Source organism: Pleurodeles waltl, chromosome 4_2 (assembly GCF_031143425.1).
Source record: "Pleurodeles waltl isolate 20211129_DDA chromosome 4_2, aPleWal1.hap1.20221129, whole genome shotgun sequence".
NCBI classification, from domain to species: domain Eukaryota; kingdom Metazoa; phylum Chordata; class Amphibia; order Caudata; family Salamandridae; genus Pleurodeles; species Pleurodeles waltl.
This window is the reverse complement of record NC_090443.1, coordinates 100,100,270-100,126,415: the sequence shown is the minus strand read 5'-3', so window position 1 is coordinate 100,126,415 and position 26,146 is coordinate 100,100,270.

Below are 26,146 nucleotides of genomic sequence, written 5' to 3'. Positions count from 1 at the left end.
GATTTGCATGGATTGAACTTAACACTGTGAACTTTCCGCTTATGCAGAGCATATGGGTTGTCCCAGGGTTTTTTTAAATACCAATACATCGTCCCACATACTTCTAGTGCCCATGTAAACACCCTAAGTACTCCATCAATCAGTATCCATTCTGCCAGTGGTTCAATGGTGATAGTGAAAAGGAGGGGTTGCTCAACCAGTTTAAAGCCCTTGTTCAACCCTTGATCTATCAGGAAGTACAGGATTCTCAATCCTCTTGCTGGTTGCTGGTGTTGAGATGTCTGAAGTGAACTGTTCTCAAGGACATCTCTTACCAGGTCTCTCCGATGCTCAGCCTTAGGGTAGCAGCTCTGAGAAGATGCCTACACACACACCTCACAAGTGCAGGTTAAACCAGATAATCTTTGGCTTCGTTTTTTAGCCCAGGGGTCAAAGGAGCACAAATATGTTTACAATTCACTTAACTGAAACGGTAATTGCCGTGCCTCAGAGTATTTGGTTGTACCCAATCCTTGGAGGACAGTCTCATGACTGGTCAGGGAAATGTAAGTATAATTTCCCTTCATGTTGCCTGGTTCTTAGGTCCATCAATAGATTAAGGACTGCCCAGGGTGCTCTGCCCTTCAGTTTTCCAAACAGCTGCTCCTTAGTCTGAGGATGTCCATTCAGCTTGCTCGGAGGCAAGATTTCTTCAGGATGGTCATGTTCTGCGTGTACCTATTATCGCTCCGCTTCAGCACCTGGGATCCTGAGAAGCTATCCTTTGCACCCTTTCTGCTTCCCTCTCACCATGTGGGTGTTTTGGTGGTGGCCACGGAATCTAGAAGTGCCTAAGCTAGTGCCTGAGGTTCTGCCAACTGTGCCTGACCAAGGACATAAACCCTTTCTTGTGTTCAGTGCACATTGTCATTTCCTACTGTAATACCCTGGCAGATAAAAGCATTCAAGTAAACACATTCAAAATGGAGTTGTCACCAGTTGACACCTACATGAAAAGGACAAGCTAATTGTCCACCTTCGTTAAGGCCTATAAACACCAACGTCTGTTGCTTCCCACTTTAATGGTCAGAAGGCATAAGGTCATATGGGGTTTGAACCTTGTGCTTCATGCCCCTATCTCAAACAAAAAAACATTTTAGCCATTAACCTCATGTGGCAGGTTCATTGTTCAGATATAGTTTGTCTATGGTGGATGACAAACGAAAGGGTGAAGCCTGCTACAAACTCCTTCTTTAGATATTGATGGCCAGATTTCTATCTGAAATCTTCTATGATAGCCTGAGTGCTCCCGAAGAAAATTCCTTGGTTGAACTTCTCAAACAAGTCTACTTATGGGACGAGAAGGATGTGGAGTCTAGAGTTATAAAAATACCATACCACTCCCAAAAGCCCTTTGGTCCTCAGTTGAAGACCTGTTTTACAAACAGTTTAAGAATTAAAAGGTGTCCTCAGGCTTTCAGGTGCATCCAAAGACCTTCCGCTTAAGCAACAGCTCAAGCATGTCTTCCCCTTTCAAATCAGAACCATGCAATGCAATACATGGCCCTGGGCCATAGATTTTCTACTCAGCTGGCCTTAGGTTTGGAGTTTTGCTGTTCACTGATCACTCTTCTTCATTAGTACGAATAAAGCCTCAGAAATGCATGAATGAAAAATCAGAGCGGATCATGTAGCAGAGAGAGCCCCTTGGCACTTCAAAGTCCAGAACCACAAGATAATCTTTCCCTCTCAGTGCAGGAAGATGTTCACCACCTGTTCAGGAAAAATCTGAAATCAATATTCTTAAATCAAGTTATTGGCGCCTTTTTCTAGAAATTCAAATACCAATGTAATGTGTTGGGGCCAGATGTAGCAAAGGTTTTTACCCATTCTGTGTCTATGGGAAAAAGTGTTCGTACATATGGCCCTTGTTGTCTTCTGATTATTACATCAGTTCTGTCACACTCACGACTAACTTTTGTATATGCAAACATGTATCTGTCATAAAGCGGTCATAGCATACCATTCTGTTTTTCCTGCATGCTGCATCTGTTTTTCATGGTTCCTTAGTCCCATCTTCTTCTGTTGACTCGTCATCAATTCTGCTTCCAGTGCCCAAGCTGTCAGTGCTTCTAGGACTCAATGCCAGCATCAGGTAAGATCAAAGATGACTTTCTGTAATGACTGCAACTGACAGATCTCTTCTGTGGTTTAATTCAGTTTTTATTGATTTCCAGCTATACCAAAGAATACAGGCAAATGAACACTGAATAAACAAGCCACACTTCCAGATGGGGGACCGACCAAGCTATTACCAGCTTGTACCAAACTCAACCTCCCACTTCCCTTCCTCCCCCGACCTCATACTTACATATCTAAAGTTAGCTGTTCCCTTTATCTCCGTATCCTAGTGTAATGGGGCCCTGGAAGGGTATCCTGCTCCTGTTGTCTCAAAAACCCATGGTAGGCCGAGCTGGGGTATGTGTCGCCCTACTAGGTATCACAGATCTCTTCTGGGGAGTTCTTCTTCACCATGGAAGCTGAGGGGTACGGATGGGAAGGAAGACCTGGGTGCTTTCTCCATGGTGGACTTCCTTTGTATCAGGGCAAGTTTGCAAAGTCTCATCACGAATTTTGTTTAACTTCATTGATCATTATCCTCTTATGCAGATGCCTGTCAACCTTTCTGCAGCCTGGAAAATTGCAATCCTCACTTGTTTTGGGTAGAAGACAGGGGCTGGCTTGCCCCCTTTGCCTGCTTTACAACTTCCACTACATCCTGAGATGGTTTGCTTGGATTCAGAGGGAGGGGGCTGAAATGGTGGGATTTTTAGTCTTACGGAAGTTATCCTCGTCTTTGAGGTAGGCGTTTCTGATGGGTCCTTCTTCACCCAGATACTCTGCCCTCTAGAATCGGCGATGAAATGTCTCTAATTATCAGTTTGAAAGTTTAGAAGGAGTCAAAGGTTAGCAGTAACAATTCAGTCCTCCCATATGACCTCATCATGGAGGGCCTACGACTGTCATTGGATCCCATTCCAAATTTAGAGTCCCTCAAGTCATATAATCCTTGTTGTTGCACTGCTCAAGTGATCCTTCAAGGTCCTTATGAGATGTGAGAAATGATTGCCTTTTTTATGCAGTGAGTTAGGTGGTCCTCTATTAGGACCTTTAGGGATCTTCATGATTGTCTGGTTGCCATTAGTTTTGACATGGCTCATCTTATTGAGAGCTTTTCTGAAAAGTTCCTCTCACCTGTTTGGGACCTGCGACTAACCTTGACTGTTCTTCAAGACTCAATCTTTGAGACACTTTCATAGGGCTCTGGTAAATTTTTGTCTGTGAAAATAACCGTACTTGACAAATCTGCTTTCAGGGTCCTCTGTGACCTTGCCTCTTACCTGTTCCAGTCCTTCTGAAGGTTTCTGGACAAACTGGGTCTTAGGCTAAATTCAGGTTTCCTCCCTAAAGTAGCTTTTGACCACAAAATCCATTTTATTTCCATCATTTTCGTACCTTACTCATAGAAACAGGAAAAGGAGTAGGAAGTGTTTTAGATGGAAGAATAAGAGGGGGATTTTTGGCGGCATTGGTTTGTTGTATGGTGTGCAAAAATCCCATTCAGGACACCATGCTTCTGCCATTTTTAGAATGTGTTTGGCAACTTGAGGGAATTCAAGAAGTGGCCATACGCCCTTTGTGGCTACTATTAGTAACTGGGTTGAAAATGGGATTGCAGTGCTGTAATGCTATGTGTAGTTAACCACCGACTCCAGCTTGACCATTGACTCCATTTTGTGCACTGCTTCAGATGCAGTCACGGCAGCGCAGGATTTTACCTCACGGAGCCTGTTTTTCACATAGAACGTGTTATTGCTTTTCTCATCAGAACAGGGTCATACTGTTTTGTAACATATTATGGGGGATCCAGACAAGATAAGAGTGTACCAGGCTGGGAATGTTTTCATCAGAGAAAGGTACAGCTCTGTCTCTGGAATGCGCATTGGGGCTTGGCCAGTTCTTTTGCGTGTTTTTGACAAAGACCAAGTACAGCCAGCATTTGATTCTGTAAAACAGAAGGGAGGCTGTTCTAGAATGCTTTCCTAGCCTGTTTAAGGTATAAAAGACAGGGGGACTTGGTGCTAACACAGGAACTCACCTGTGGAGAAGACGAGCTGCCTGGGAGATTTTTATCCCACGTGGTCTCCTGCCTTGGCTGTTGGAGGGTTCCTCCGGTCTGCACTGTGCTATAGTGATGCATTTAAACTTTTGATTATTTAGCATATATATATATATATATATATATATATATATATATATATATATATATATATATATATATACTATATATATATTCACTGCTGATGCATTGCACTATTTTGTCTGTGATTGTTTATTCTTGTACATACACAAGATTTACTTCATTTGAACTGAATGCTTATTTTCATATATTTGTGTGCTTTTATTTGATATCTGGGAAGTGACTTAATAAATGCATTACTCAGACTAAGAGTGCTGCATTCTTTGCCATTGTTTCTTCTTGGTTCAGGTAAAAGCGATACAGTGCCTTACTCCTCAAATTGAGTTGCCCGAGAAAGTTCCACACAGATCAGAATGGGGTGGTAACTCTTCATGTCAAACACTGTCTGTCCTCTGGAAATCTGGTAAAAGTGACTGTTGGCACTCCCTATCACGGAATTTCTAATTACAGATTTAAAGTGGAAGGGCTGATGTGAGTGTATTTTGGGTAGAAGGTACTTTTCTGATTTCTGCTGAATTGATTCTTTCTGTGTTTGATTACAATTCACCTGTAGGTCCTGTTGCAGAGGATTTACGTGTTTATCCCGGTCCAAGTGAAAGCATGCCCATTTGGTACATTTTTATGTTTATAAGGATTAGAGCGAAGACGAGGATAGGGAGCCAATGCGATCATTACTTATCGGGGTGAGCCCAGCATTTTGGGTTGGACTCTTCCTTGCACAACAGTGCCAAGATTTATTTACATTTGGCTGAATTCCATTTTTAGGCTGACCGCGCAAACTAAGAATTGTGGGCTTTTAGCCACAACCACCTCACGCCCATCACTTTCACTCGTTCATGGGCTAGCCTTTCAGAAATTCTTTGTTATCATTGGTAAATGCTTTAAGTTTTTCCCTCCTTGTGGCGGTTTTGTTACAGCCTTGCAGACAACCCCTGTTACATGGATAATTGCACGATTCCTGATACGTTTGACTGCGAGCAAACTTCTTTTTCTTTTTATGTCTCTCCTGTGCGCTCATGGTGACCATGGCTCTTTATGTTTTACTGTTCATTTTCAATTTAAGTGGCAAGAAAAGTTGCGTTAGGAATTTACAACGCTAAAAGCTTTAAATCGAGCAAACACGAGACCCATTGCTTTGCAAATGCTTGATAATGGTGTAGGCAAGCTAAAACCAATAGGATAATTATTTTGTGAACAACAGAGACTTGCTTCCAATCTCAGATTTCCTCTTTTCTATCCCATTCCTTACCCTGCTCACTCACTCATGGAGAGACCTTATGCTTCAACTTCTGAGTCCTTGGTCACAACACAGCAATGACTGCGAGTCTGGTGTTCCCTCAAGCATAAGAGGAGGATCTTCATTTTTCTTTTCTTTTTTTTTTTAAGACAGTGGAGTGCCTCACTCATGGTGTGTGCGGATACACTTTGTGGTACTAAGGGCCCAAACAGAGGATAGAGAATTGAAGACATGGGGATTACCAATAATACAGAATTAATTCAGAACAAAGTGGAAGTGATATGATGTGTGCCACAGAAATGGCCTGCTACATTATTGCTATTAATATTGCTAGTACTGTTGTATTTATCATTACTACTAAGAACAACAGTTCTTTGGTACAAGAGTTTGTTCAACAGTTCGGATTGCTTTGGCTTGCTGGTCCTAGCAGGACTGAATTCATCAAGATCCGATTAAAACACTGCTGTAATGTATTTACCCTGAACCTTGCAAATGTTTTGCCTCTAGGTGGAACAAGGCATGGTCTGCTATTCTAATGGCGCAGAGCTGTCATTTGGGGCCTTGAGGAGTGCCTCGCAGTGGGTGCCTGGTATTGATTTCTGGTCCCTTTCATAAAAGGTCCAGGGCTGGCGCTGGTGGGTTGTGTGCATCGAGCAGGTTTGTTCCTTCCATGCTGGAGCATAATTTGGGCCTGCTGTGTCGCTGTTTGTGTCTGGCGTGTCACTGTTTGTTTTGTCTCATCAAACATATTAGCAGTAATTCAATTGACCTCATCTTTATTTATGCCTGGTGGCTCCAGGGATAGTGGAGAGTGTATCTGCTGAAAGGGATTCTGCTGGCCGAGCATAAAATCTGAACAAAGATGATGCCCAGAGTCAAATGTCATCAAAGCGTGCTTGTCGATGACCGGATGGGTATGCAGTTTGCAGTTAATAAAAGACACAGAGTTTGCCTTCAGAATTTGGAGGAAGTTAACATTACTATCCCGTTAATTAATTTCTCACTGATAGTTGGAAAATGAAATGCTTGCAAACAGTATTAAAAATACAAATATTAGGGCCCTAGACTAACCACAGCTTCAAAGATAATGCTTTCCACAGCCTTGTTAAGTTTTATTTTAAACTGTTGTTTGGTAACGTTGTGCTTTTTTAGGTCCAGTACAAACAGCTTCAGCTATTTGGTCGTGGACCTATTATTATGAATACATAACATATATTTAGAGGCTTCCGTAAACACCTTGTCCATGATTGGATGGCTTTGATGTTTATCTCAGCTGTCTGCTTCTCGTTCAGTGGCTTTCCTCCTTAATCTTGTGTATGTCCTGCACAGAACGATTTCAGCCTCAAAGTGTTGTGATTAGATGAGTAGTATCCTTTCACTGCTGACTTGGGGGGACTCTATAGAGGTCACACCTACGAGAGCTTTGGACTTTTGATCTTCTCCTCACAACATGAATACTCCGCAATATAGAGGCAAGAGTATGGGCATATGGTGGCACGGTGTTTGTAGGGCCAGATTTATAGGGTAAAATTCTGTGGACCTAGGAAGGTAACAGGTGCTCGTGGGGAGTTCCCCAGTAATTTTTTTTGTCTACTTCTCTGGCCATGTTTGTAGCCAAATATTGTCTTTGAGCTCTTTGCAGAGCATGTGTCTTCCTGCTTCTGGGTATTTCCTTCCTGCATCTGACTACACCACTGCTGATATTTTATGTCCTTTATTCTATTTTATGTATTGTTCTTGTGGGCTGCAATTTAATCCTGTGCTACGCGCAGCACTCTGATTCTTTTGGACTTGCAGGTAAGAGTGAGGGGCTCGGCGTGAGGGTGCGCGATCATATGTGGTGATTTGCCTGCTTGGGAGGGGTCTCGTTCGTTGCATAACCAGGGTTTGTGAATTACATTACCTCTGAAGTGTCCACCTTTTCTGCATGATTGCAAGAGTTAAGGGGCCTGTTTTTGCTTGGGCGGCATCTCACGCACTTTGTATATCTTTCACTTAGCATGACCCCGAAGCGCGCACGCTATACCACACAAGAGGAATTCGGCTTGCTCATTGAGCTCTGGAAGGTGACAAAGCTCCATGGCATCGGCTGGGCCCTACGTAGGTTGTCGGGAGGACTCGAGAAGGAACAGCAACAGCCTGCTCCTCTCCCAAAGCAGCAAAAGAAGCTCCCAGCACTACAGGGTCTCCATTCCTGAACCTCCGAGTAAGTCAGCAGGCCCTCATTGGCCCATGTTCAGCACAAGTGTGAGGGTGGTAGGCCAGAGAAATATGGTCGTCGTCCTCAAACCACAGGGTTGTAGTTTCCCTCAGACAGGGTCGGCCCCAGCACTGCCACAGCTGGTTGAGGGGGCTATACCCCGTAGCTTTCAACCGCAGCTGTAGGCAAAGCAGTCCCACCCCACTGCCCCCGCCCAGGTCTCTACTGTATAATGCAGGTAGGTGGGCAGGGCTAGCACCGTCAACTGGTCAGGTAGTTCCTGCAGGAGAGCAAGGTGGCGTCGGGGAGCAGGTCTGGGCTCAGCCAGAGGCACCTCCTTCGCCTACCTTAGCCCCGCCTTCTGCGATTGCAAGGCATGTCCCAGCGGACACAAAAGAAAAGTTCCATAAAGGGGAATAAGTTGACATGTTTGACTTAGTTAATGCAGGCATTGTCCCGGGCAAGACCAGGGCAGGAAAGAGAGCAAGCAGAACCTAATAAAATGTTTAGGTAGAATGGTCCCTTAAGAATTGGGTGACCGGGTTTTCCATTTACTCAGCGATCTCGTCTGAGAAGTACCCTGCATTGGCCCCCTAATTGTTAGGCTACATGTCCCTTATTCATAGTGCAGCCTCAGACTTTTAAGGCTCTGCCTGGCTCCACTACAATATAAAGTTTAGGCAAATGAAAGCAGTCAGGCCAGAGGTCGCGTAGGCCCAGAGATATCTAGTATTCTGAGTTCAACATGACCCCTTCATCAGCAGAATCCTTGCAGTCCTTTTGGTCTGACAAAAATCTGGCCTGCTGGCAGTATAGCAAGAAAGAATGTAACGGGGGCAGCTTGCAAGTTCAAACACCTCTGCACCTTTTGCACAACCAGGGTCACCCAAAGACTAAGGGGCATAGTTATACTTGTTTTACGCTGAATTTGCATCATTTTTTAAATGCAAATTAAGTGCAAAACTAACTCCATATTTATACTTTGGTGTGTGCTAGGCCTGTCTAGCACTAAATTTATGGAGTTAAAATAATTATTTGGACATGGAAACCTACTTTGCGTCAATGAGAAGCAAAGTAGGTGTTCCCGTGCAAAAGATGACTATATGGCCTTATTGCCATATTTATGCCCCGTGCTAAAATCACGCATGGGAGGGAGGAGGGGTCAAAAAATGGTGCAAAGCTTGCTTTGCACCATTTTTGAACGCCTGGGTCAGGGCAGGCATTAGGGGACCTGTGGGCCTATTTCCATGGTGGCCTCAGGGACACCCCCACCCACACCAAAGGGACAGCAGAGGATGGGGGACCCCATCCCAGGTAAGTATAGGTAAGCACAGGTAAGTATTTGTTTTAAGTGTCATTGGGGGACCTGAAATGCTCCCCCCCCACATGGCACTGGATGCAATGGCCATGCCCAGGGGACCCTGGTCCCCTGTGCTGGCCATTGGGGTGGTGGGCATGACTCCAGTCTTTTCTAAGACAGGAGTCATGTGGTATGGATGGTTTTGTGTCAGAAAATGACTCTAGGCAGGCTAGATTTTTATTTTATTTTTTACTCCAACCTGCCTAATGTCTTTTTTTGGTGCAAAACCCCCTTCTTCCATACCGCCAGCCCCACCCGACTAACGTCATTTATTTTTTTTACGCTAGCCTACCCTTTGCTCCGGCTTGCACCATTCCATAAATATGGTGGCTGGCTGGTGCACAGAAATGGTGCAAGCCGGTGCTAAACCTTTTGGTGCAAAACTGCGTTAGTGCAGTTTTTCATCAAAACGTATAAATCAGGGCCCAAGTGCTTTAAGAAACATGGGAAACCAAAAGAGCAGCCTGCCCCATAAAGGTGTTAGCCTTCCTCAGACTTTTAAGCTCCCCTCACCCATTCGCCTGCATGTGCTCACTCACCTCCTCAGCAAGAAAAAAACAGATAGTATACTTATCAGCCATATTATGGTTTCAGGGACAAGCTCTGCATTCCTTCCAATGCTCCCTCAACCCCTGTCCTGCCCAAGATCCAGTTGTCAGTGCTGTGACAACCAGAGGTTGCCAGAGAAAAGATTCTGAAGGAGGTGTGTGCAGGGAGGGTCGCAGGCCCGTTTGATTGCTTGCCATCCAAGACCCTGGTATGCTCTCCTCTCGGTCTTGTCCCTAAGAAAGAGCCGGGAAAATGTTGCCTGATGCGCAAGTAGTCCTTTTTGACGGGGTCTTCTGTTAATGACGGGCAGGATTAGGGTCTGTGCAAAGGATGGTACAGTACTTTCGATGAAGCAATCACCAAACTTCAGGGATTGGGGAAGGGGGCATTGATGGCCAAATCTGACATAGAAGCTGCCTTCTGTCTCCTGCTAGTGCACCCAGAAGACACCCGCTTACTTGGTTTTACCTTTGAGGGGCAGTACTTTGTCGATGTATGCATGCACTTTGGATGCTCCATTGCCTACTTTTTGTTCAAGACCTTCAGTAGGTTCTTGGAATGGGTGGCTAGGGACTTAGTGGCCTCTGACAATGTGGTGCACTACTTGGTGACTTTCTGTTCAAGTGCACCTAGTCTCCCCGGCAAGTGGAAAGGCCCTGCTGGGCTTCCCAAGGCTGGAACAAGCCCTGGGGGTACCGTTAGCAGAAAATAAGACCAACAGCCCCACAACTTGTATCTCTTTCTTGGGCATTGAGATAGATTCTGTAGCCATGGTGTGTGGCTCTCCCTGAACAAATTGTTGGCATTCAAAGCTTCTGTTGAATCCTGCCGTTCAGTTAAGGTCACATTGCATCAATTGCAGGCTCTAGTGGGTCAGTTTAACTACGCCCTCAGGGTAATTCCCATGGGGAGAGTTTTTTCCCAGAATATCGTCAGGGCTATGGCTGGGCTCCAGGCCAAATACCATAACACCAGACTTTCTGCTGAGGTCAGAGAGAATTTACACATATGGAAGAGTTTTTTGGGACAATTTTAATGGCACCCTCTTGTGGCACCAGCCAGTGCAGTCCAATGCTGAGTTGGCCCTTCACACAGATGCTGTGGGCAGTCTGGGGTTCAGAGCAGTGTTCGGCTCTCTGTGGTGCATGCAACACTGGCCAGAGGAGTGGAGGTCTTCCATGCTCACACGTAATGTTACCTTTTGGGAACTTTTTCCTATTACTGCGGCTTTGCAGATTTTGGGTACTGCCTTAGCCAACAGCAGAATTGTTTTTTGGTTAGACAGTATTTTGGCAGTTACGGTGATTAACAACCAGAGCGCTAAACCTTTTTGTATTGCGCTTGGTTAAACTCCTCATCCACAGCTATCGAACGTATAATGTGTATTTTTCTGCCAAGCATGTTGTTAGGGAAACTATTTTTCCAACCCTCCTTAGAGTGACGCAAAGAAAACACAAACACCAAGCAAGTCTTCTGAACTGATGAAATATTTGTTGTGGTACCAAGGTTTATTGGCAGACCAAGGCAGAAGGCGCAGACACACATCCTAGTGTCACGCCTTACAAACAAGGATCTTATGCTCTGAGTTATTTAAGTCAGGCAGTTATATATGTTAAAAAGTGATGTCACAGCAAAACCCCAAAAGGGGACATAGCTCAAACATAGGCAAGCATATACAAAATAGAAATTCTGCATATACACAAACTTCAGGACCACAGAGTAAAATTATACATAATGCAGTGTGGGCAAAACAAGTGAACATACAACAGGTGGACTATTTGCATGTAGAAGGGAGCTGTGACCTTGCTTGTAGGTTGGCCTGACTTGATGTGTAAGACAGAGCTAAACTTAACATGGCTTGGAGAGGTTTGTTTGCACAGCTTGCACAGGTGTCAGAGATGTCAGCAGGGAAGTCTTGGGGCAGTGCTAAAACAGTAATGTAGATGAGGAGAACCATTCTGTGAATGAGAGGGGAGCACATGAGCAAGCAGCTTGGTCAGAGACAGGGACAAATACCTTAGTGGGATTCAGATAATGGCAGAGCGAATTGGAACTAAAGTGTGATATCTATGTTGTACATATATCTATATTATATTTTTTTTTCCCTCAACACATGTCTCTGGGGTAGACAATGAGGCAGCTGATGCATTGTCTCGTTCTAAGTTGCCAGAGTTCAGAATGATGTGGCCACTGGTGGATGAGGTGATGTTGGACTTATCCAAGGAATTGTGGAGGCTTGGTGCCCATTCCCCCAGACTTAATTGCAGCATCCCTGGCTCTCAAGATAAAAGGTATGCACGAATCTGCTTGGCAGGTATACAATTAATCTTTTAGCTCATCTGACGTGGCTGAGCAATTCACCCCAGAGCGTGTGTGCATTTCCTGGCTAGTAAGAGAGATAGTCAGAAGTCGCTATCTTCGGATTGGAGGCAATTGTCGGCAATTACCTTTTTTTCAAGCTTAAGGGGTGCTAGGAACCGAACAAAAGACTTAAGGGTACGGAGGCCATCAGGGGATAGGAGTGCAGTGTTCCTGCTGCTGAAGAAAGCAGGAGACCTTTCAAAGTAGCCAGGTTGTCGCACATTGTTGGTGTTTTACATCAGGTCTGCATGTCTCATTACAAAGTGAGGCTGTTCAGTCTCGCTTACTCACTCACCTTCTTTAGGGCCTCTAGGATTTCCGAGTTGGTGGCCCCATCTAAGTCAAGTCAGAGTGTCCCGGGATCGACGTGTCAGATATACTTGTGTCAGATAGCTTCCTTCACGTGAAGGTCAAGACGTCAAAAACAGATCCACTAGGGAAAGGAAGGTGGAATCTCTGCTCTGCCCCGGGTGCCCCTTATTGCCCAGTGGCTCTGGCCCAGGAATTTCTGCAGATTCGTCCCAATGGCGCATGTTCCAAGCTGCTGGTGCATGTGGATGGGACCCCCTTACATGCTTTCAGTTTACTTGTATATGCAAGTGCTCTTTGGCCCTGCTGGGTGAGAAGACGTCATAGTTCAGTTCTTATTCTTTTTGCATTAGTGCAGTCACCACCAGGGCGGTGCTGGGCTTACCTACAGAGGCTATTAAAAGGGTGGTCATGTGGAAGTCCATTTGTTTTGAGCGCTACATGCAGCCTCACCTGGCTAGGTGAGACAGTAGTGTGACAAGGGCCCTTTAGCCCTATGTAACACTTTTTTTTCTCCTTCCACAGCCAGCGGGCCCGGGACTGTTTGTATGCTGGTGTGGTAAATTTTTTTATTTGCAGAGCAGCTTAACACTTTGCAGCTCCGAACTCGAGAGGGCTCATCTGGATTCGGGTTTCAAGCATCACTGGATGGGTATTGGGGGACTAAGGATGAAGGAACTTTTTGGACACCTTATATGAGCCCTTGAGGGGGTGGGGGGTAACCCCCCCCCCCAAAATATTCTTGTCATTCATGCAGGGAGCAACAAGATGGTCCCGCTGGGCTTGCGTGGAGTAAGGAAAGCTTTGTGCTCAACCCCTTTTGAGAGTAAGGAATCGTTTACCGCCAATGGCTATCTTGTGGTCTGAGGTGATTCCTCAGTCAGTCTGGCCCAGGGAAGTGCCCTTCAGGGATATGAACGAGTCAGTGTAAAAACTTGACCATTCTGTGCAGACGATTCTGGTGAGCTCCTTGACGGGCATGGTGCAGCACAATTTAGTCTAATTAACCAGAGTGAAGTTGTTTCACGACAATGGGGTTCACTTGTCTTCCAGGGGTCAAGGCTTTTCATCCAAATCATTTTAGGGGTTATTGCCAGTCACAACCAACGCCTTTGGGGGAAAGGTGAGAGCGCCAGCCAGCTCTTCACCATGTGGCCGGGTCCCTGGCAGCAAATAGCAGGGGATACCCAAGAATTCAGACTCTGGGACTGGACTGACACCTGGACGGGGTGTTATTCATGTGGGCAGGGGGCTGGCGGGAGGGGGTACTGACCTGCAGGTGGTCCTGGACTCTCCTGTCCTACCCCGCAATGCCTGGTTTTGAACTTTGGGGACTGCGCCTGTGTTCAGGTACTCCAGCAGAGCCGATGCACTGTGCGGTGTCTTGGATTTGAGTATTGGTGGTTCCCCTCAGGGATGGAGGGGATGTTGAGAAGTTAGTACCAAGGATTGCCTGTAAAATGCCTTCCCGTAAATGTGCATTGATGCCCTAGGTGGAACCTGGGGGAGTGATGCAAGTGGGGGCCTTCTGGCACAATGTGCACACCGGATCTCATGACAATGTGTTCTTGAAGTTGCTTGTAATGTGAAATATGTCATTATTTTAGTGTAGCTTTCTTCCTTCTTGCATTTGGTATCTGCTAAATGAATGTCTGAATAAATAATTTATGTTCTCTGATGGACTCTGTCAATGAGCAAGTTTAATGAGTATATGTGTAATGTGAATAAACGTCTACGCCGTGGGAAACCACAAACTTGTTTAATCTTTTTTTAGCATTGCAGCGGGGAGCTTTATAAGTGAGAATGGGCGGCGAGTTGCACGTTGTGGCGTACTGAGCGTGGTGCCGACATGCCAACATACACTAGTCATCATACTGTACATTGTGCACAACGAACTATTGCTTACAATGCACACTAAACGCTTTGCAGATTATATTCACCTTACAGTGAGAGCAGCACCATTTACTGCACATGCTCCTCATTCTTATTGGGCAGAGTGCAGTAATAGCAGCATTAAACACATGCCTCTTACATGTGCAGGCCACTGAACATGTAGGAATTACTCCACAGGTTACAGCATACAAGCTACACATCACGTGTGTCACAGAAACAGCATGTACTAATAACAGAGAGTCCAGACAAGCACTGTGCTCTCATAGCACAGTGTCACACGATGCAGTAACAAACAGTATAATGCTCTATGTGTATATCATGCAGTCACAACCGAAAATCAAGACATACGCATTATACGCTGGGCAGGGCCCTAGGGGCGTTCATTACAAGCCCTATGCATCGCTGGTGCGTCACTTTTCGTGATGCACTGGCGGCACATAGTGCAGGTCCATATCTGCAAGGCCAGGCAAAGCCACTCTGCATGGCTTTTCATGGCCTTGTAAATAGGGTGTAAGCCAACGCAGCACAAATCGCCGCATTGCCTTACACTGCGGCAGGGAGGTGTACAATGGGTGTTGTTGTGGGTGTTCCCATGCAACACCTATGGGTTTTGGCACATTCCCAGATTTGCAATGCATTATAAACCTGGGAATGCGTTAAAATCCTACACCTCCCCAGGGGAGGCACAACGAGGAGAAATATATATATTTATTTATTTAACTCCTGAGCTAATTAAAACTAAAACGTAACAAAAAAACTTCAAAATGTTTGTGAGTGAACTCGTGCATTGTATTCAAATGTTTTCTTTTAGTACAACATTTTATTGCCACTCTATTCGGAAAAAAAGAATTGCAGAATGTTTCATTTAAGAATTAACAAAATTGTGATGCTTTAAAAGTAGGTGAGAAGCACAAATTCGTTCAAACCGATGTTATTAAGCACCTGTATCACTAGTCACCAACTTTATATGAACCCCCCCTGCTCCTAAATCAAAGCTTTTGTGCAAAACGAGAGCTGGGAAGTCTTGGAAATAAGATTGTTGAACTGCTACCTCTGAGATTACGGTCTAGCGTGCACGACGAGCGTGGGGGTCACACCATCTTCTGTGGGCGGCAATCTGCATCACAAAAAGGATATGCCATAATTCAGTCGAGCTGAGCCCGAGAGAATCCTCATCTCAGAAGACGTCTAGGGCGACTTTCAATTCAAACAAGACGCCTTAACCCCAGCCTGGGCAGCTCCAGGTCATGGCTGGGTCATTGGTGAAGTTCAAATGGCGGGAGGCTGGCATCTTACATGGCCAATGGGAAAATGATGGACTCTTGAGTTCGAGAGTTGAGACCACACTCGAGGCCTCGGCTGGTCGGTCATGTCTGGGTTAGGGTCTCTCAAGGGGCTGCAACTGTCTGGGTCAGAGGTTGCTTGAGCCACTCTGCATCAGCTCCATGCTCTATAGGCAGTCATCCTCTTATCTGAGGGAGCCTTCATTCATTGTCTGCCTCCTTGAGATGAGTGACCCAAGCTCATACCCAACACTAACCCAGGGGCAGATGTTGCAGTCTTCGGCCATTAAGTTGGCAAGTTTATAGCATGTAGCACAAAGCAGTAGTGTGGCTCCATTCCACGGTGGGCAGGTGGACTAAAGACCATTTAGTACCCCAGTTGGCAGCTTCAGGAAAGAGGCCAAGGGCTGTTAGGGTCCGGGCAAGTGAATTCCTCTTTCAGCCCTCCTAAAGGGGTCCGTGAAGGGTTGAAGGTGTATTCATGAGAGAGTGTGGGAAAGCCCAAACTGCTTCTTCCCCCCAACCTTTTTCCAGAAATGCCTACGGGGAGGGCTTCAGTTATCAGTGGTATTGATAATTCATCTGATAGCCATTGTAAGGATCTGAAGACCTCCCCTTTATTTCAACAGACATGGAGATGCACGATGGACTGACATGCAGTTGCCTTTTAAACCCACCTTTTATCGTTAACAGAGCTGTTTAAAGCTACTAGCATACTGGAAACAATACAACTGTACATCTGTCTCTTTCACCATCATCCAACACACTGTTCCACACTGCATCCACAACACGAAAATCGCACCTCTGTGATCAACACGCACTAAATGGAAACACTTCCCACACAGGATCAAAACAAAAACAACATCCTTCTGACTACACACCCTGGCCTATGTGGTGCAGCATGCTACTCATGTAGGCAAGCCCTTCAGCACCCAACATAGGAATAGTAAGCACTATATAAATGCTGCAATACAACACAAAACTCCCTGAACAAGTATGTTGGTTCAGATCCTGTTACATATTTTCTTTTCTGAATCAGACACACCCACTGTCATTTAGATAAGAAGCCCTGTCACTAATTGCAATATTCTAGATCACTCAAGCTGCACAGGCCAGCAGAGGCTGTATGCCACATTGTTTTGGGCTTGGAATTTCACTACACTCACAAAAATGATGGAATGGTGTCAAGCGTATTAGTTAAAAAAGATATATTATAATGCAGGAACATAACGTTCTAGATGGTACCATACCGGAGGGGTCTAGTTCACGAAGGCCACTCAACCTGTGAAGTTCATGAGCAATTATGCCCAAGAGCTTTCAACTTAATTTCAACTCTGCTCGGGACGAAATGCTTTGTCTCACTTGTAGCTCCTCCCATTAAACTGTTCTGAAATTTCACGAAGACAGACCTGTGGTCAAGTTGTAATCTTTGTCTTCCTCTAAATATCATTTATTTCTGTCTGTTACATGGTTTTCAGAAACGAGTTACTTTTTTGAGTCAGCTAAGAGTTTTTTAACTTTTCTATCAGCTTGTTGGACATGTGGCAGAGATCGTTCCTCAGTTGCACCGTGGCCTCGCTGTGCGCCATCCTCCGGGGGCCAACTGTAATTGAAAGTTGCATCTATGAGGGGACCTGCTGCGGTGGCCTACATTTGGGGTGTTGTGCAGCCAAAGTGGATCCTTTCTAACTTGATGCAGTATATTTGGGGTTGCCATTTTGGGGGTACCTGTGTCCAGTGGGCATCGCCCTGAGCTTGCTTCAAAACACTTTTAGGCTGTGATACTCATTGGACTGAAAGTTCAGGTGCCACATAATATTCTAGCGCATGCTCTGTTACTTCCTCATCCTAAATCAAGATGGCCACTGCTACATGTTACGCTCATGGATATTACCCAATCCATCATTACTCTAATATTTCCTTTACACCAATTCCAATTTCTTTCATGTCTCATTTCCTGTTGCCTCTCATGTAAGATGCATTAGACTCAGTACATCACAATGCAGTGAAATGCATTGTTGTTGGGATTTACACATATTTTCTGACATGAATGTGCCCATTTTTTCTTGTTTTGCCTTGCTCCTGCTTTTTTAGATCCAGGTCCTTTTCAGCCCTGCAAACATTACTGTTCACTGCCTGGCATTCATCGCTTCTGTTATCAATGTCCTCAGCTAACTGCCTTTGCCCTGAAGGTTTTAGTCTTTTAAGTTTTTCTCCTAACTTTGTTGCTCTTGTTAGGGGCTGCCTTTTTCCGTGTATAGTTACCATATTGGTCTACAACACAATTGCTACAGGAAAAAGTTGCCATTTCCTCTGGCAAACTTAACAAAAAAAACATTACATTCATTCACGCCAGTCCTTGACACAGTCACAAACAAGCACAGTGTATCCTCCACTCCCTAAATCCTCAAATTAAGATATCTAGTTTTAAATTTGTTCTCACACTGTAAGTGCCCCTTGTAACTTGTGCAAAAATTACCTTGCAGAATGGTCAAAGATATCACATCGCATGGGTTTGCAGATTTTTGATATGGGAACTAAGAAAACACTATTGTCTTTCTAGTGTGAGCGTTCACATTTCATAATCAGGAGACTGAATGGTTGAAGACATTGAAGATTGTCATAGGTTTGACTTAATTTTTGCTGAGATTCAAAAAGTTTAGGCATGCTAATCATCTCCTGATGACTACTAATCTAATTTCAGGTCATTCTACAGCACAAAGATCACTGCCTTACATATTGTAGCTGATACCCCGCTGACCACAGATGAAGGTGACCCTTCTTTCCGCTGTTACCAGACCTCTTACCTGTTTTTGGCACGTTGGACCGTCCCACCAGCATAGGCACCAAGGAGTCTCACATGAAAATCATCGGCAAAGTCCTTCCCTGGATCTCCTCCTATGTTTCAACCTGACACTAGTTTGCTTACAAGGGCACCTTCAGGTCCCAAAAGATCGAAGTCCCCTGCAGAGTCACCCAGAGTCCCACATTGTCCCTGTCATTTTCAAGCTCTGTGCGGAACCTCTTGGTGCTCTACTCACAGATAACCACATCACGATTAACAAATATGCTGCTAATACCCAACTCTACTTTAAAATATTATCTGCTTCAGATATCCAATGCCTCCAATGAGATTTTGCACATCATCCAGACATGGATGTCCCGCCCCTACCTGAAGCTCAACCCATACAAGACCTTTTATTTGCCAAGAGCAAGAAACAGTACAAACCTGGCTCAATGGCATGAATCTTGATGGCTTCCAACCCCAACCTTAACTGAATGCCAAGTCAATTGGACTCACCATGGACACAGCCCTCAAGGATCACTTTGTAGAAAATCAAAGATAACCTGATCTCAGCTCTCTCTTCTAAAGAAAATGAAATATTTTCGTCCAGACAGCAACTTCAGAACTGCTGTTAAGGTCCTCGTACTCATCTGGATGGTGGCAACACCATTCTCCATGTCCTCCCAAACTCCACACTGGCACTCCTCAGGTGCATCCTATATGCTGCAGCAAATCTCACCCAGATTGTATTCTACATGCTGTAGCACGTCTAGTCCACACACTTTTTTGAAATATGATCACATCACCTCCATGTTGATAGAATTGCATTAGCTCCCTTTGATGGCCTGCACCATCTTCAAAACCTGCTGCATCATTTACTAAGCATCACGAGCAGCAGCCTCTGTTTTCTTGCAGACTAGCCCTCCATCTCTGGTGGTCCTCAGCACCCCTGCAGACTGCAGATTAAGAAGTGTAAAGAAGAAAAAAAAGACAGCTGGCCTTTTCCATCTATGCACCCTGGATCTCTAAAAGCATCTCTGTATTCATCAGTACTGCCCCAACACAGTTCCAATTTAGGAAAAAGTTGAGGACGCACCTCTTTAAAGCAAACTACATCACAATGCATTAATAATCCACTAGCCAGTTACCTCTCTTATCACTTGATTACTTTATCCCTGTCTTTGATTCTGTACAGTGCTCTGCTGTACATACATATATACATTCTGAAGAGCTGCTCTAAACAGTCAGCCTAAGTCTTGGTTTTATCGCATTGATGCCATGTTTGGGAGTCGCCCTTGTCCCTAAACCTGTACACATAATTTGGAATATGCTTCTTATTGCAACGTTAAGATATGTAAGACAGCTTCTGGGCATGACATATTGTCGGGAGACTGGAGGGCAGCAGATGAGGTTTTTCACTTATCTAAACTGGTGGACACAAGAGGTGGAATTCCTATTGGTTATTGAAATGGACTTCAAAATAACCAAAGTATATGCTTGGAAGAAGGCAGTCTCAGAGTCCAGTCCCTTGAGATTACGATCTCAACATTAACTTAGGCCGTTGTTTATCATTTTTGTCAGGCATGCCATAAACCTGAAATCTATCTTAGCGGGCTTTGATGGTGCGCTTGATGAGCAGGCCAAGATGGAGGATAGTCTGGTCCTATAGATGATCTTATAAGCAAGTCCAAGAGCCTCAGGTGGCTTTGTATGGCCGAAAGAAAACAACTACAGGGTCAACAAGACAAAGGGGATGTGATTGGAGGCTTCAAAGGAATGTTTCCACAAACATTTGAATCTTCTGTTTTGTGGATAAGGTTTTTAGGGGTGTTTGAAATGCAGTGGTTTTCAGAAGTCGAGCTGGAAGAGATAGCAGGTCACATTTGCTGAAACTGTTACCACAAAAGGGGGGGAAAGAGTCAATTTGATTCTGCGATCTCAGGGTGAAGGTGGTGTTCTTTCCTACACCCTACTACGCGACAAGACGATTTGTCAGTCAAAAAAAGAAGTAGCATTCGCTTGCTTTTGGGAAAAAAAGGTTATTCTCCTTTCCACTTCATTGGTCCAGATGGTAACTAGAGGGTAAGAGGAGAGATTCAGTGTCGAGCCACAGACAGTTTTAGGCCATTCAGTCCGATATGATTTAGAAGCACTTAAGAGGAATAGGATCTTTTCTTAGGGCCCTCTTTAACAGCGGAATAAATCTAAATGTCACTTCCTCATTTTTCGGATTTAAGGCCGTATCTTTAGTTGAGAGCATCAGGTGGCAGATGGTGAATAGGGAGGGCACCGAGCTCCCAGGGACTCGCCTAATAACTTGCTTTGGGACCACCCATAACTTTGACTGCCGTGAAGATGAGAGTTCAGATGTCGAGGAGTGTAAGTAAACCACCAACACAATTTAATTTGAAGTGAAATAACCTAGGACAGGTGCAGATGTGCTTGAGAAAGGTGGAAATGAAGGTCTGCCTTCCAGATGCTGTGTTTGGCCTCGTATAAAGTTGAACCACTGAACAGATCCCACACAATAATCTCTTCTATTATACCTGTCAGGTCTGAGAGAACTCCATTACTTCCGCTGTGACATTAACCTAGGTGTAGAATTCTTTGGACGATCCATCATGCCTATTAAAAATGACTTCAAACTTGTAAATAACTTTTATTTTAAAGAAATGATTTAAGGGTTTTAAAGAATAACACACAATTTAAGAAACATTCAAACTGTTTTGCACATAAACAACACTATTGCATAATGCTGGGAGCATTTTACGTGCACCGTATTTTGCTTCAATAATAGACCATTGCTGTGTAACCGAGATGTTGTCTAGTGACTCCTGGATTGCTTACTACTGTCCATTGTAGTGCATTACGGGATTTACAAATCTGTTCATTATTGAGAGCACAGTTGATGGAATAGGCAATGTAATATATAGTTACTTGGGTTCCTCTTTGGAGGATTTCCCGCTGATGCCCTTTGTCTTGTGGGCAGCTCTTCTGCTGTTTAGCATTACTTGTTTCCCATAGAAAATTAAGTGCCACGCCTCTCAGTAGTAAGTTACTCAAACGTGATTTTCCAAAGAATTTACAGTTTCTATTCGTTCTCGGAAAAAACATCTTCCATTGAACCTCAGCAAACAGCAATGTTTCGTGCAGATAGGCACTATCACAAGTTTCTTTACAATACGTTGATCTTTGAATTTGATTTTGCTGCTACCAACTCTAGATGATGGACCTCGAATGCCCATCTACTTTCACTGATTTATCTCATTCAGAACTCACAACAGAGCCTCATCAGGGTGTGAACTCAAGACATGGCTACCCCGACGTCCTGAAGCTTCCTATGGTTCATGCTCAAGTGCACTTTCGAGCCCTATGACGTTATCCACACACTTTCTTCCACCACCCTTGCGAGCTTCTGAAAACGTTTAGTAGGAACGAAGCAGTTGTCAGCCGGTCCTTTACCAGTTTCTGACCACCATTACAGGATCTACTATCCTTTTGTCTTTGGCACGATGAATAAGAACTTGTTTGCCTAAAGGGCTTTTTGTACTCTCTGACATCACTTGGAGGGTTCAGAACGTGTGACCTGGCGCTGTCTTTCTTGAAACGTTGCTGCTTAATAGTGAAGTGCTTGTTGGGGAGTGCAGTTGGTAATCGCTGTGGCCCCCTCCCCAACTATAAACAGAATGAACTCTTCGGCAACAGGAGTTTACTTATAGTTGTGAGCAGCCTGACTATATGCAAGGCTTGGTTCAATATCAATCATAATTAAGTTCAGGGACAACCTACGAGTGTGGTTGGACATACCATTCTCACTTTTTAATTGGTTACTTTATTTCATAACTGGGCAAAATGAAGTTTGGGTGCGGTTTTGAATCCGCCATTGAAGCAAAAGTTTGTGATGTCTACAATTACAGTTGTTGCAAAGAATTATATAATTGAATCCCTGGAGGGGTTTTCCTGTAAAAAAAAAACTTTTTTCAGGAAACGTACTGTGTAAAATATCAGTTGAAAAGTCTTCTGTGGAGCTCTCAATGATTAGGCAGAAATATAAGTGAAAAAGTGTTGTCTGCTGGGCTTTCTCCTGCAAAATGTATTTTTACGAATATCTTCACTTTAAAAAAAAATATGCAAAGGTTGTTAAGATTCCAAGGGCCTGATTTAGAACTCGGTGGATGGGTTACTCTATCACAATGAGGAAGGATATCGTGTCCACCAAAATATAAATCTCATAGGATAGAAAGGGATTTATATTTCAGTGGACTGAAATCCCTCACCCTTGTGACAGAGTAACCTGTCCACTAAATTCTAAATCAGACCCCTAACTTTCTTAGGTAACATCACTAGGTGTGAGCAAGTTGAAGTCACACAACTTCACACAGGCCCTATTCTTAAAGCAATAGGTGAGTTTGCAACAATTATTTTTCTCATTGTATTTTGCAACGTCTAAACCAAACAAAATATTCTAGATGTGTTCCTGATCATGGTTTTTATAGCGCTAAGAGAATGTCGCACTTAATTTGCCTCTGGTTCTCCATATCTGTGCGTTTCCCTAAGTCCCTGTATATCCATACTTACTCTCCCTCTTTCCCGCATTGAGCCAGTTCGATGTGCTCTTGGCATACATGAATCTTCGTCAGTGATTCTGGTTCACAGCATGGCATTGAATTTCTCACAAGCAGAAGTAAACAAACATTGTAGTTTGTGGATACTGAAGTTGAGTATTGGCCTAGTTTTCCTCAGGTTTGGACAGCTCTGTGGAATTATGAACTTATCAGTCATCAGATTGCAACTGCTTCAGAAATGGAAGATTGACTCATCTAGGTCCAGATTAGCCATCACTATTTTCATCTACACCTTGCTCTTTTGGAGATGTTTAAGGCAGCGACTAAGCCAAGCACTCAAAAATTCAGCATGTGCCGGACTGGGGACACTGGTACTGAAACAGGTATCATGTTTTGCTGCTCCTTCCTCTAAAATGTCTGCCAACAGTGACAAGAAAGTACCCCAGCACGCACAATCATTGGTCTTATGCTAACATACACATTGGAAATGGAGGAATGCATGTACGTGTGTGGGGATATTTTTGCAGGGCGGACCTAGCTAGAAACAACAGAGGGCTGAACATAGGCCGGAGCCTCAACATACAATTCAGTAGTGTTTACCAGAAGTTGGAGTGATTTTGAGTATAAGAACTCACCATACAGATATGTCATGTTCACTGACAAGGATTGCCTCCAGTTCCAGTTCGAGAAGGTCTTTAAGTAGGGCAGGTCCTACCAGGTCTCAGGCCCAGCAGTATATAAAAACTGATTTTGAAACCAGTCCCTTCGGGGCCCTATATTCCTGTCTTCAATTGTACAGCTAAAACATCGATTGAATTTTCAACAATTACTGTAAAATACTTTGTGTTACACATTTTACTTCAACTTGAGTTCCTTAAGAGTAATTGCTTTTTCCAGATGTTGTTTTTCAGTAGCTTTTATTTCATTTTCATTTATTTTATTTGTATATTGCTTACTGTTAGATATGGGGTCTCTAGCTGGCAGTCGGTTTGCACCCTGTCCAAGTAGGGACCCTCACTCTAGTCAGGATAAGGGAGATACCCACTCAGGTAACCCCTGCTTACCCCCTTGGTAGCTTGACACGAGCAGTCAAGCTTACCTCAGAAGGAATGTGTAAAGCATTTGCACATAACACACAGTAACAGTGAAATCACTAGAAAAGGCACCACACCAGTTTTAGAAAACTAGACAATACTTATCTATTTAAAACAAGACCAAATACGATAAAAATCAAACATACAGTAATACAAATATGAATTCTGCAAGCTTTACTAAAAAATACAGTTCCTTGAAGTGAATAGCCCCACCTGGGGCAATCACGGCGTCGTGAGCAACAAAATCAACAGTTCAGGCCGGCTGCGGCATTGCGGGCCAGCTATGGTGTCGGGAAGACCCGCAAACAGTACCTTGGATTTGTAGGGTATCGTGATCCTTGCGTTAAGCTACGAAGAGCAGCGTCGCTGACATCATGGTGTTGGTTCCAGAGTTGGTGCAGGAGTCATCGGGCCCATGAAGTCACACGCCTTACGGATCGTACTCCGGGCTGATGAAGTCAGGAGCGCTGGCGTTGATGGTGTCAGGGCTGCGGTGCGAAGTGGGACGATACGACGTTCGGTGCCCACAGGTCACGGTGCAGGCAGCAGCTCGGTGACGGCATCCAGCGGCGTCGGTGAGACCAGGGCTGTGATGTGAAGTGGGGCGGTGCAACGTGCAGTGTCCACAGGTCACGGCGCAGTCAGCGGCGTCGTTGTTGCGGAAGCGCTGTCGTTTGTAGGCCCAAGCCAGCGGTGCGGGACAGAATGTGCTTCGTGAAGCTCATGAGCAGTGTCCACAGGCCACGGTGCAGGCAGGGATGGCTGGTGATGACACTGGAGTCAATGGTGGTGGCGTTGTTGGACCGGGGCTATGGTGCAGGACGGGATGGTGCTTCGTGCTCCTCACGAGCGGTGTCCACAGGCCATGGTGCAGGCAGCAGCGCCAGTTTCAGCAGGAGCAGCGCTGGCAACGGTGAGACCAGGGTTGAGGGGCAATGCAACTCCGTGCGGCGGCGGCAGGTCATGGTGCAGGCCAGCAGCGTCGATGGCGGTGGCGCAGTGTTTTCTCCTCTTGAACAGAACAAAACACACAGTTCCCAGTGCTGCTGGTCGAGGAAACTGAAGTCTTTGGTGTCCCTGAGACTTCCAACAGGAGGCAAGCTCTACTCCAAGCCTTTGGAGAACTTTCTCAAGCAGGACACACAGCAAAGTTCACCCTTTGCACACTTATCAGGCAGAAGCAGCAACTTCAGGCCAGTCCAGCAAAGCAGCACAGCAAAGGGACAGTACTTCTGCTCCAGCTCTTCAGCTTTTCTCCTTGGCAGAGGTTCCTCTTGATTCAAGAAAGATTCTAAAGTCTGGGGTTTGGGGTCTTCTTCGTATACCCTGTTCTGCCTTTGAAGTTGCCAAACGTCAAAGCAAAGTCTCAAGTGTTTGCAAGATCCTTCCTTGTCCAGGCCAGGTCCCAGACGCACACCAGGGGGTCAGAGACTGCACTGTGTGAGGGCAAGCACAGTCCTTTTTTCTGGTGTGAACGACCACTCCTCCCTCCCCTCTAGCTCAGATGGCTCATGAGGATATGCAGGCTACACCCTCGCCCCCTTTTGGTCACTGTCTAGAGAGGTGCAAAACAGTCCAACTGTCAAATTGACCCAGACAGACAATCCACAACCAGGCAGAGTCACAGACTGGTTTAAGCAAGAAAATGCCTGTTTTCAAAAAGTGGCATTTTCAAACAAAATTTAAAAAACAACTTAACTAAAGATGTACTTTTAAATTGTGAGTTCATAGACCCTAAACTCCACATGTTTTATCTGCTCCCAAAGGGAATCTGCGCTTTAAGGATATTTAAAGGCAGCCCCCATGTTAACCCATGAAAGAGATAGGCCTTGCACAGTGAAAAGAGAACTTGGCATTATTTTACTGTTAGGACATATAAAACACACTAGTATATGTCCTACCTTAAACATACACTGCACCCTGCCCCTGGGGCTACCAAGGGCCTACCTTAGGGGTGCCTGACATAGTAAAAGTGAAGGTGACTGGTTGAGTTGTTCTCCCGCGTTGCTGGATGTCTTTCAGAGGGCTCAGAGTGGGGCACGTGTCTTTGATAACTTCCAGTCCTTATGTATGAGAAAACATCCATTTTACCGGTCTTGCTGGAAGGAAAATCTTAGTTTCAAACACAATAGCGGTATGAAATGTTTTCATAAAAATAGTTCTGCGCCTCTTAAGGCTAACGTCAGCTACCATCTGCCTCGCAAGGAGGCCATTTTGATGCCGCGTATCCCTTACGGTGATAGTGACAAGCAGGCTATAAACCGTGTAAT